The sequence below is a fragment of the Anomaloglossus baeobatrachus genome, chromosome 6 (assembly GCF_048569485.1).
Source record: "Anomaloglossus baeobatrachus isolate aAnoBae1 chromosome 6, aAnoBae1.hap1, whole genome shotgun sequence".
Lineage (NCBI taxonomy): Eukaryota > Metazoa > Chordata > Amphibia > Anura > Aromobatidae > Anomaloglossus > Anomaloglossus baeobatrachus.
In genome coordinates, this window is record NC_134358.1 from 508,858,754 (window position 1) to 508,871,743 (window position 12,990).

Genomic DNA, 12,990 nt, shown 5'->3' on the forward strand with positions numbered 1-12,990 from the left:
CCGGCATTCTCTCCCTTGGGGCACTCCAAGCTATTTCAGCTTGTCTTACACAGATTGACACGGTTACACGTACATCTGTGCCGCAGGTGGCATCCTTAACCTCTCAAATGTCTGCATTTGTTTCTTACGCGATTCAGGTTGTCCTGGACTCTGCGAACCGTGCGGCGGTAGCCTCCGCTACTCCGTGTTTTTAAGCAGAGCCTGGTCTGCTCGTTAAGTGAATGGAAGGCAGATTCTGCTTCCAAAAAAGGTTGCCTAACCAGTTGCCTTTTTCTGCTGACCGACTGTTTGGTGAGCGTTGGATGTAACCATTAAACAGTCCAGGGGTAAGGATTCATCCTTTCCTCAGCCCGGACACAACAAACCCCAACAGAGCAAGAGGCAGTCGGGGTTTTCGGCCTTTTCGAGGCTCGGGCAGGTCCCATTTTTCCTCGTCCAATGTGGACTCAAAAGGATCAGAGGAGCTAAGATTCTTAGCGGGCTCAGTCTCGCCCAAAAAAGCGACAGTCTGAAAACCCGCTTCCACGGCTTCCTCATGACTTGCGGCCTCGGTCGGTAGCAGGCTCTCCCGCCTTGGCGATATTTAGCTGCCATAGGTCAATGACCATTGAGTGTGAGACATTCTGTCTCACGGGTACAGGATAGAGCTCACTTCTCGTCCTCCAACTCGATTCTTCAGAATTTCTCCACCTCCCGGCCGGGCCGCTGCTCTTCTGCAAACAGGGTGCACTCTATAGGCAGAAAGAGTGATGACCCCCGTTCCTCTTCAGGAACAAGGTCACGGTTTTTACCCCAAATTCTTTGCGGTACCTATAACAACGGGCCGTTCCGTCCCGTTCTGGATCTAAAAATGCTCAGCAAGCTCGTGGACACCAGGCGGTTCCGGATGGAATCCCTCCGCCATGTCATCGCCTCAAGGTCCCAAGGATATTTCCTAGCATCATTAGGCATCAAGGATGCTTATCCACACGTGCCGATTGATCCAGAGCACTAGCGTTTCTACGCTTCGTTATAGGAGACGAACACCCTCTGTTCGTAGCTCTACCTTCCGGCTAGCGACAGTCCAACTGGTCTTCGCCAAGGTCAGGGCAGCAGTAGTCGCAGTCCTGCACTCTCAGGGTCACTCTGTGGTCCCGTATTTAGACGATCTACTTGTCAAGGCACTCTCTTAGGAAACATGCCAACACTGCCCGAACGTTGCGCTGGAGACTCTCTAGAGTTTTGGGTGGATCATCAACTTTTTAAAGTCAGATCCGACCCCGACCCTATCGATAACATATCTAGGCATAGAGTTTCTTACTCTCTCAGCGATAGTGAAGCTGCCGCTAGACAAACAGCATTCACTACGGGCTGCAAGCTCTTCTTTAAGAACCAGTCGCACACATTGAGACGCCTCATGCACTTCCTACGTAAGATGGTAGCAATGGAGGCAGTTCCTTTCGCGCAGTTTTACTGCGTCCACTACAATGGGACATTCTCCGCCAATGGGACGAGGAGTCGACGTCCCTCAACAGAGTCGTCGTTCTTTCTCAGGCGGCCAAGGAATCTCTACGGTGGTGGCTTCTTCTCACCTCTTGGTCAAAAAGGAGGTCCTTCCTATCCCCGTCCTGGGCGATAGTTACGACAGACGCGAGTCTATCAGGGTGGGGAGCAGTTTTTCTCCACTACAGCGCTCAGGGTACGTGGACTCAGCAAGAGTCCACTCTTCAGATCAATGTTCTTGAACACAGAGCAGTGTATCTTGCCCTACAATCCTTCCAACAGCGGCTGGAAAGCAAGCATATCCGACTTCAGTCGGACAGCTCCACAGCGGTGGCATACATCAACCACCAAGGAAGAACGCGCAACCGGCAAGCCTTCCAGGAAGTCCGGCAGGTTCTGATGTAGGTGGAAGACACGGCATCCACCATATCCACAATTCACATCCCAAGTGTGGAAACTAGGAAGCTGACTTCCTAAGTCGCTGAGGTGTGGCCGAAAGAGTATGGTCTCCTCACCCGGACGGGTTTCAGGAGATCTGGCGCCGCTGACAGAGGCCGGACGTCGATCTAATGGCGTCACGGCACAACAACAATGTGCCAGCTTCATGGCACGGTTTCACAATCATCGAGCTCTGGCGGCAAACGCCTTAGTTCAGCATTGGTCGCAGTTCCAGCTACCTTAGGTGCCACCTCTGGCATTGTTGCCCAGAGTACTGCGCTAGATCAAGACCGACTGCGGCCGCGCCATCCTCGTCGCTACAAATTGGCCGAGGATGTTGTGGTACTCGGTTCTGTGGTGCCTCACGGTAGGCTAACCGGGGGCACTACCAGACCAATCAGACTGGCTGTCTCAAGGGCCATTCTTCCATTTGAATTCTACGGCCCTCAACCGGATGGTGTGGCATTGAGTCCTGGAACCTAGTGTCGTCAGGATTACCTCAGGACGTGGTTGCCACCATGAGACAGGCTAGCATACCAACGTCCGCCAAGATTGACCACAGGACGTGGAAGATGTTCTTATCTCGGTGCTCGGCGCAGGGTGTTTCTCCCTGGCCGGTTGCATCGTCTATGTTTCCTTCCTTCCTGCAATCTAGGTAGGAAAATGGGTTGTCGCTCAGTTCCCTTTAGGGACAAGTCTCAGCGCTATCTGTATTTTTTCAGAAACGACGACTTCCTCAGGTACGCACGTTCCTACGGGGAGTTTGTCTTCTCAGCACTCCGTACAAGCGGCCGTTAGAGCCCTGAGATCTGAACAAGGTTCTAATTGCTCTCCAGATGCCGCCTTTCGAGCCTTTGAAGGATGTCTCCCTTCCCGTTTTTCACGGGAAGTGGCCTTCTAGTAACGGTCTCGTCTCTTAGGAGAGTTTCCGAGCTAGCAACGCTCTCATACAAACTCCCTTCCTGGTCCTTCACCAGGACAGGGTAGTTCTGCGTCCGGTTCCGGAATTTCTCCCTAAGGTGGTATCCCATTTTCATATCAATCAGGATATCACCTCACCTTCTTTGTGTCCTCGTCCAGTCCATCAATTTCAGAAAGATTTGCATCTGTTGGTTCTGGTGAGAGCACTCAGGTTCTACTTCCCGCATGGCGCTCCTGCGCCACCCGGATGCACTCTTTGTCCTTGTCGCTGGTCGGCGTAAACAGTCGCAAGCTTCCAGATCCACCCTTGCTCGGGGGCTCGAGGAACCAATTCTTGAAACCTACAGTTCTACTGGGCTTCTGGTTCTCTCAAGGCCGAAGGCCCATTCTACCAGAGCCGTGGGTGCATCCTGGGCATTACGGCACCAGGCTACGGCTCAGCAGGTGTGTCAGGCACCCACCTGGTCGAGTCTACTTACTTTTACCAAGCATTATCAGATGCATACCTACGCTTCGGCAGACGCCAGCCTAGGTAGATAAGTCATTCAGGCGGCGGTTGGCCACCTGTAGGAGAGGGCCGTTTGACGGCCCTATCATGAGGTATTCTTTTACCCACCCAGGGATTGCTTTTGGACATCCCAATTGTCTGGGTCTCCCAATGGAGCGACAAAGAAGAAGGGAATTTTGTTTACTTACCGTAAATTCCTTTTCTTCTAGCTCCAATTGGGAGACCCAGCACCCGCCCTGTTTTCTCGGGGTTTTTCTGTTTTTTCGGGTACACATGTTGTTCATGTGGTATGGTTCAGTTCTCCGATGTTTCCTCGGATTGAATTGGTCTTTAAACCAGTTATTGGCTTTCCTCCTTCTTGCTTTGGCACTAAAACTGGTGAGCCAGTGATCCCACTGGGGGTGTATAGCCAGAAGGGGAGGGGCCTTACACTTTTAAGTGTAATACTTTGTGTGGCCTCCAGAGGCAATAGCTATACACCCAATTGTCTGGGTCTCCCAATTGGAGCTAGAAGAAAAGGAATTTACGGTAAGTAAACAAAATTCCCTTCTTCTCCAATTTAAAGAAACTTTCGGCAGTATGAAGAGCCCTAAAAGAGTTTCTCTCTGTTTTGCAGAGTCAGTATGTCCGAATACTCTGACAACTAGATAGCTGTGGCGTTATTGAATCACCGGGGGGAGGGTGTCACAGCTCACTCCCTGAAGGAAACTGCTCTGGACATTTTTAGTTTAGCACAACAACATCTTTCCTCTCAGACGGCACTCCACATAAAAGGGAAGGAAAATTACATGGCAGACTTTCTAAGCCGGCATCAGAGGATGTTGGGGGAGGGGGGGTGGGTAGCTTTATTTGCTAGCATAAAGAACAAGAAGGTGGAGAGGTTCTGTTTTCTGAACCCCAAAGAAATCCCCTATATGGTAGATGCCTTCCAGAGTTCCTGGAGTTCTGGCTTCCTCTATGCCTTTCATCCTCTTTTATTGGTTACAACAGTTCTGAGGAAGATAAGTAAGGATCAAGCAAGGGTGATACTGATTGTTCCTTTTTGGCCCAAAAAGCCATGGTCTTTTTTTAGGATGAGGCAAATGTCAATATCAGCCCCCAGGGTTCTGCTAGAAATTTGCAATCTGCTCTCCCAGCATCCAGTACATCACCTTCAAGTTTCGGGCCTAAATTTGACGGACTGGAATTTGAAAGGGAGCTTCTAACTGGATGAGTTTTTTTCTGTGTTTAGTTCCACCCTTTTAAGAAGTAGAAAGCTGGTAACTACCAAAATATATGGTGAGGTTTGGAGGAAATACAGTGCCTTGTGAAAGTATTTGACCCCCTTGAATTTTTCAACCTTTTCCCACATTTCAGGCTTAAAACATAAAGATAAAAAATGTAATGTTATGGTGAAGAATCAACAAGTGGGACACAATTGTGAAGGTGAACAAAATCGCTTATTTTAAATTTTTGTAAAAAATAAAAAAATGAAAATTGGGGTGTGCAATATTATTCGGCCCCTTTAAGTTAATACTTTGTAGCTCCACCTTTTGCTGCGATTACAGCTGCAGTCGCTTGGGGTATGTCTCTATCAGTTTTGCACATCGAGAGACTGAAATTCTTGCCCATTCTTCCTTTGCAAATAGCTTGAGCTCAGTGAGGTTGGATTGAGAGCGTTTGTGAACAGCAGTTTTCAGCTCTTTCCACATATTCTCCATTGGATTCAGGTCTGGACTTTGACTTGGACATTCTAACACCTGGATACATTTATTTGTGAACCATTCCATTGTAGATTTTGTTTTATATTTTGGATCATTGTCTTGTTGAAAGACAAATCTCCGCCCCAGTCTCAGGTCTTTAGCAGACTCCAACAGGTTTTCTTCAAGAATGGTCCTGTATTTGGCTCCATCCATCTTCCCATCAATTTTAACCTTCTTCCCTGTCCCTGCTGAAGAAAAGCAGGCCCAAACCATGATGCTGCCACCACCATGTTTCACAGTGGGGATGGTGTGTTCAGGGTGATGAGCTGTGTTGCTTTTATGCTAAACATATCGTTTGGCATTGTGCTTAAAAAGTTTGATTTTGGTTTCATCTGACCAGAGCACCGTCTTCTTACACGTTTGGTGTGTCTCCCAGGTGGCTTGTGGTAAACTTTAAACAACACTTTTTATGGATATCTTTGAGAAATGGCTTTCTTCTTGCCACTCTTCCATAAAGGCCAGATTTGTGCAGTGTATGACTAATTGTTTTCCTATGGATAGACTCTCCCACCTCAGCTGTATATCTCTGCAGTTCATCCAGAGTGATCATGGGTCTCTTGGCTGCATCTCTGATCAGTCTTCTCCTTGTCTGACATGAAGTTTTTGAGGGACGGCCGGGTCTTGCTAGATTTACAGTGGTATGATACTCCTTCCATTTCAATATGATCGCTTGCACAGTGCTTCTTGGGATGTTTCAAGTTTTGGAAATCTTTTTGCAACCAAATCCGGCTTTAAACTTCTCCACAACAGTATCACGGACCTGCCTGTTGTGTTCCTTGGTCTTCATGATGCTCTCTGTGCTTTAAGCAGATCTCTGAGACTGTCATAAAGCAGGTGCATTTATACGGAGACTTGATTACACACAGGTGGCTTATATTTATCATCTTTAGTCATTTAGGACAACATTGGATCATTCAGAGATCCTCAATGAACTTCTGGAGTGAGTTTGCTTCACTGAAAGTAAAGGGGCCGCATAATATTGCACGCCCCAATTTTCAGTTTATTCGTTTTTACAAAAAATTTAATAAAGCAATAAATATTGTTCACCTTCATAATTGTGTCCCACTTGTTGATTCTTCACCATAACATTTACATTTTTTATCTTTATGTTTGAAGCCTGAAATGTAGGAAAAGGTTGAAAAATTCAAGGGGGTCGAATACTTTCGCAAGGCACTGTATCTCTCTAGCTCGGGAGAACCTGGGAGGGAAAATTCCAGTAGAGTCCATACTTGAATTTACTAGTACTCTCAAGTAGTGATGGGCGGACCCGGACTGTAAAAGTCTGGATCCGCGCGGTTTCAAACTCACCCAAGTGCCGAACCTGGGATTCCGGGTGTTGATCCGGATCCGGCAACTAGGGGAATAAAAAAAAAATAAATTAAGGAAAAATAAAGAAAATAAGAATGAAGGAAGTGCTTCATACTTACGGAGGCACCGGTGCAGCTGTACACTGCTCCCACAGCCTCCTTGATTTCTTGGGCCGCCTGTCATCAAGCCGAAAATTAGTGACGGGTAGGGGTCTATGAGACCCCCCCCCCCACCCAATCACTAATCCTGTAAGTAAAAAGAAATCGTTGCAGAGAAAAATCCTTTATTTGAAACAAAATATAGCACCCTCTTTATTAACCTCAAAATAAACCTTGAAGTTCCGCTGTAATCCACATGACGTCCTACGATGATCCTGGCTCTGCTACATCCGAGCCTGGAGAGACTGAAAGCATGTCTGATCTCCCCAGGCTCTGGGAACACTGACAATGGGCACCCGGCAGACAGCAGGGACATCACTAAGTTTATCGGAGGGCCTACCCAAGTTCCCATGGTATGACCTCTGGTGACCTGAAGCACTTTGGGTTAAAGTGTGGGGCCGTGCCCCGCACCCCACTAGCCCTTTAACAGTGAAGTACCGGCTGGGGACAACCCTGGGTGGCTGCAGGCTGATATTTTTAGGCTGGGGTTGGCCCAATAAGCATGGTTCTCCCCAGCCTGAGAATACCATCTCCCGGTTGTAGGGCTCTTTCTTGGCTGGATATCAAAATTGGGGGGGGGATGCATGTATGCAAATTTTTTAAAATTATTTATTTAAATAATCTTTTTAAAAAAAGCCACATGCGGTTCCTCTTATTTTGATACACAGCCAAGATAAGCACACGGCTGGGAGCTGCAGCCTGTAGCTAAAGACTTTATCTGTGCTGGGTATCATAATATGGGGGGACACTATGCCACATATTTTGTTTATTTTATACCATGATACTGACCCGCAGACAGTGCCTGTGATTGTTTGCAGTCAGACGCTGTCACACAGGCTGGAGGGGCGCATCTGATTGCAACAAATCACAGTCACCAGGATGGCTGGTGAGTGGTGAAAGCAGTGCATATGGATAAGTAATAATGAGCAGCTGAGGAAGCAGTGTACAGCCGCGTCGGAGTCTTGATAGGTATGAAGCACTTGCTTCATTATTATTTTCTTTATTTTTACTTTAGTGGGGGTTTTTTTTGTTTATTTTTTATTTCCCTAGTGCCGGATCAATACCGGGAATCCCGGGTCTGGCACCCAGGCACCTTTGAAACCACGCGGAGCCTGATTTTTACAGTCTGGGTCCGCCCATCACTACTTATGACATAACTTCTGACTTCCTGCCAGTCAGAAGTTGAGGCAGAAGATTGCCCCGCAGATGCGAAGAGACGCAAGATCGGGGTTGGGGGACTTAAAGCGTCACTCCAGCAGTGCAATAAAAATTTTAAAAAAAAAGCACTGTAGTGATGCTATAATAATTTAATGGATGGAATATAAAGAAAAAAATACAACATTGTAGGAATATTCAAAACTCGGCATGATTGTTTGAATTATAGAAAGCCCTTACTAAGCTGGAAATGCTGATAACTGTAAGGGAATGCACTTAAGCTGCAGTAATAGCATGTGATAGGCGAAGTGAATACAATTATTTTCTTCCATTGGCACCTGTCAGACATTACATTAGGCAGTTAGTTCTTGAAATTGATGTGCTGAAAGTTTGAGAAATAAGGATCTGAGTCACTTTAAAACGGGCCACACTGTAAGTGCTAGACGACTGGGTTGAATCGTCTCCAAAACGACAAATCTTGTGAGGTGTCACCACTACTGAATGGTTAGAATGTATTAAAAGCAGTTCAAAGAAAGACGTCTGTACAGTGTTAGACGGTGAAAAGATCGGATCCTACAGAAGATTTACTGTAGCAAAAATTGCTAAAAACAAGTGCTCACTTTGATGCAAAGATGTCAAAACACAAAGTGCATCGTAGCTTACTGGATTTTGGGTTGTATAGCTGCAATGTGGTCTGAGTACTCAGGATGACTGACCCTTGTCTAACACCAAAATCAGCTACAACTGTCACAAAGGCATCAGAGAAGACATATCATCAGTGTACACTATGGAAGAAGAAAAGGTAGAAGAGGCAGTGCGATGTTCTGTATTGAAACCTTGGGTCTTGCAGGGGCGGAACCATCGCAGTCGCAGGGATCGTGACCGGGCCTGGGGGTTCAGGGTGCCTGCAGATCTCAGCTCCTGCTTCAGCCTCCTTCTTCACTTGGCCTCAGTCACAGCCGCAGCAGAGGGGCCCGGCAGTGTCACTTCAGCCACTGCACATGGCTAATTTGCATGCCAAGCCCTTCTAGGGCATCACATCGGAAGTAAAGTCAGTGGAGCAGAGCGCTGGTGCATCATCTCACAGCCCAGCGTGATGAGCTCCTCACTCTACTTCCTCATCACACTACTTCCAGCAAAGCAGAGCCGCAGAGGTGGCGAGGACACGGCGGGGAAAGGCAAGCGCTCCATTGGCTGAAGATCATGGGGTGCTGGTGCTGACCCCAGTCCCTGCCTTGCTTCAGCTGCATGTGCATCGGAGGGCTCAGAGAGGACGCCATGCAACATAGGAGCCGGGAAGGGTAAGTAAGAAGCTTTTTTTTCTTTTGGCGGCAGACAAATATACCAGGAGGAGCCCAGGAAGGAGACAAATATACAAGAAGGAGGTCACATATACCAGGAAGGTGACAAAAACCAGGATGGGTATATATACCAGAATGTGCCTAGGAGAGGGATATATGTACACCAGGAGGGGCCCAGGATGGGGACATATATGCTAGGAGGAGTACAAATAAAGCAGGGTGGGGATATATATACACCAGTAGGTGGACATATATACCTGGAAGGGGACAGAAACCAGGATGGGGACATATATCAGAATGTGCCAAGGATGGGACATATATACCTGGATGAGGACAAATAAACCAGGATGGGGACATATATACCAGGAGGAGGACATATATGCTAGGAAGGGGACAATAAACCAGAATTGGGACATATATAGAAGGATGGGGTAAAACATACAAGCATGAGATGGGAAAGCTGAGTGAAAGAGGCGGCTCTATCCCTCAGCACCCAGCTTTCCAATGCTCTGCTAAACATCTTTATCTCAGCAACCAGCTTTTCCATGCACTGATTTCAAGGGAAAGCTGGGTGCTGAGGTAAAGATGTATAATAGCAAAGCATGGGAAAGCAGGGTGCCGAAGACAAGATGGATATCAGAACATAGAAAAGCTGGACGCTGCTAGAAAGAGGGATGTCAGAGCATGGGAAAGCTAGGTGCTGATGGAAAGAGCCGAGTGTCAGCATCATTATCCTGTATCCAGAGTGGCAGCGTCATTATCTCGTACCCCGAGTGTCTGTGTAATTATCCCGTATCCTGAGTGTCAGTGTACAGTGGGGGCCCAGGACCAAATTTTGCATTGGGGTCCGTCAAACTCTAGTTGCGCCACTGTTGACCAGAATCACCTACCTAATCATTGATACAGATTAAGTAACCGCTTCATGGCAGCAGGGTTACTTAATGGCAAAGGCCTCTTTCTGCAGGATAATATTCCTGTCCCACCGCAATGTTCAGGAATGGTTTTAGATTCTTGACTGTTCGGGTCATGGTGTTGACTTGGCCTCCAAAGTCCCCAGAGCTCGATATAGGTAATATAAATTGGACAAGTGCAATGCAAGGAAAAAACAAAGTATTGAGCAATGTTATTCAATGAGGCAGATATGGGATCCTTAACCCAGTTTATTCCAGTATCAGCAGAACGAAGCTGCTCAAAGATGAAGAAAGACTTGTTGACCCACAACAATAAAACATGAGACAGGCCGCTATGACATCTACAATTCTTATCCTGACAAAGGACAGGTACAACTGTAAGAAGCAGCCGGTAGGGACCCCATGATGTAAGAAATAAAGGACAAACTCTGACGCTGTGCTATTGACTCTGACACAACAGCATACTACCCTCCCCAACTTACATGCACTTTTAAAACCGTTCGGTCAGCTATTTGGCTATAAAATGAATAAATCTAAAATGGTGGCCCTTCCTCTTAATATTCTGGATGGGTTATTGAGCTCCTTAAAAGGCAATTAAAAATACAAGTGGAAAGAAATCTCGCTGAAATATTTAGGCGTTCAACTAACCTCTAGCTCCAACTTATTGTTCAGACATAATTCCCCTGTCTGTTTGTAGAATTGAAACAACTACTTAATAAATGGAATAACTTACCACTATCTCTGTTTGGTAGAATATCAGCAGTTAAAATGGCTATTCTTCCAAAGCTATTATATCTGAGACCTTACCTGTTGTGGTCCCTCGTGGAGACTTAAGGCCCCTTTACACAATGCAACATCGCAAATGACATCGCTGTACCGTCACCGGTTTTGTGACGTAATAGCGACCTCCCCAGCGACATTGCAGTGTGTGAAACAGATCAGCGACCTGGCCCCTGCTGTGAGGTTGCTGATCACTACACATCTCTCAGGACCATTCTTTGGTCCTTTGTTTCCCGCTGTGCAGCATGATCGCTAGAAAGTTTCAGTGTGTAAAGGGGCCTTTACAGCAACTTCGTTACCGACTTCCCTTTCAAAAAGCTGCTTTACAACGTCCCCAATGACTAGCTAGGTCGTTCTGCAGGTCCGTATCGCTGTTGCGTCGTTTTGGCTCGTTTCACACTTGCGTTGAACGGCATCCGTTGCATTGCATTGTGTGACGGATGCAACGGATGTGTTGCATGTAGTGGCACAACGGATGCAACGGATGCTACAAAACATCGCAATTCGTTGTTTTTTTTTCTTACAGTTTTACCGTCGGCAGATTATTGTGAACAATCAGCTGATCGCTAACAGTAGTCCGCCGCCGGGTGATCAGCTGATCACTCACAGTAGCCGGCAGCCGGGTGATCAGCCGATCACTCACAGTAGCCGGCCGCCAGGTGATCAGCCGATCACTCACAGTAGCCGGCCGCCGGGTGATCAGCCGCTCACTCACAGTAGCCGGCCGCCGGGTGATCGGCCGCTCACTCACAGTAGCCGGCCGCCGGGTGATCAGCCGCTCACTCACAGTAGCCGGCCGCCGGGTGATCAGCCGATCACTCACAGTAGCCGGCCGCCGGGTGATCAGCCGATCACTCACAGTAGCCGGCTGCCGGGTGATCAGCCGATCACTCACAGTAGCCGGCCGCCGGGTGATCAGCCGATCACTCACAGTAGCCGGCTGCCGGGTGATCAGCCGATCACTCACAGTAGCCGGCCGCCGGGTGATCAGCCGATCACTCACAGTAGCCGGCCGCCGGGTGATCAGCCGATCACTCACAGTAGCCGGCCGCCGGGTGACAGCCGATCACTCACAGTAGCCGGCCGCCGGGTGACAGCCGATCACTCACAGTAGCCGGCCGCCGGGTGATCAGCCGCTCACTCACAGTAGCCGGCCGCCGGGTGATCAGCCGATCACTCACAGTAGCCGGCCGCCGGGTGATCAGCCGCTCACTCACAGTAGCCGGCCGCCGGGTGATCAGCCGATCACTCACAGTAGCCGGCCGCCGGGTGATCAGCCGCTCACTCACAGTAGCCGGCCGCCGGGTGATCAGCTGCTCACTCACAGTAGCCGGCCGCCGGGTGATCAGCCGCTCACTCACAGTAGCCGGCCGCCGGGTGATCAGCCGATCACTCACAGTAGCCGGCCGCCGGGTGATCAGCCGATCACTCACAGTAGCCGGCCGCCGGGTGATCAGCCGATCACTCACAGTAGCCGGCCGCCGGGTGATCAGCCGATCAGTCACAGTAGCTGGCCGCCGGGTGATCAGCTGATCGTTCGGTCGCCGACAATGTGTGCGGGGGGCGGAGTGCGGTGGGTGGAGCCGAGCAGGGCTGAGGACGTCAGTGCCGCGGGGACTGCATCGCTGAGGGACAGGTGAGAGTGTGTGTGCGAGTGCGATTGTGTGTGTGTGTCTGTGTGTGTGTGTGTGTGTGTGTGCGTGCGATTGTGTGTGTGTGTACATACGGAGTGCGGGGAGGGGCGGAGCCGAGCTGGGAAGTGTCGGGCTCCCGGCACACTTAACCAGGGTTCCTTGGTTACCCGATGTGTACCCTGGTTACGGGTGGAGGGAGCCAGAGAGAGCATGCGCAGTGAAATCCAAAGGATTCCGCTGCTCAAAAAAAGTTACATGCTGCGTTCCTTCCGCCCGACGCAGCGTCAAAATAACGACGCTGCGTAGTCCGGCTGAAGCAGCGCTGACACTTGCGTTACAGTGCGTCATCCATACAAGTCTATGGAGAATAGCGCAGTGCGTTAACGGACTGCGCTATTCTCCATAGTGATGGACTCCGCTGAACGCAAGTGTGAAACTAGCCTTTCCAGGTTTGCCTGTTTGACAGCTCACCGGTCAGGTTGTGCTCGCTGGTGGGATCGCTAGAAAGTCTCAGTGTGTAAAGGGGTCCAGTATTCATCCACTTATGCTAGCTAGTAGAGATAGATGGGGATTGGGTGTCCTGGGCATCATTAAATATTAATGGGCAACTCATTTAAGATGCATCCCGGCCTGGTCTGCACATGGAGCATTC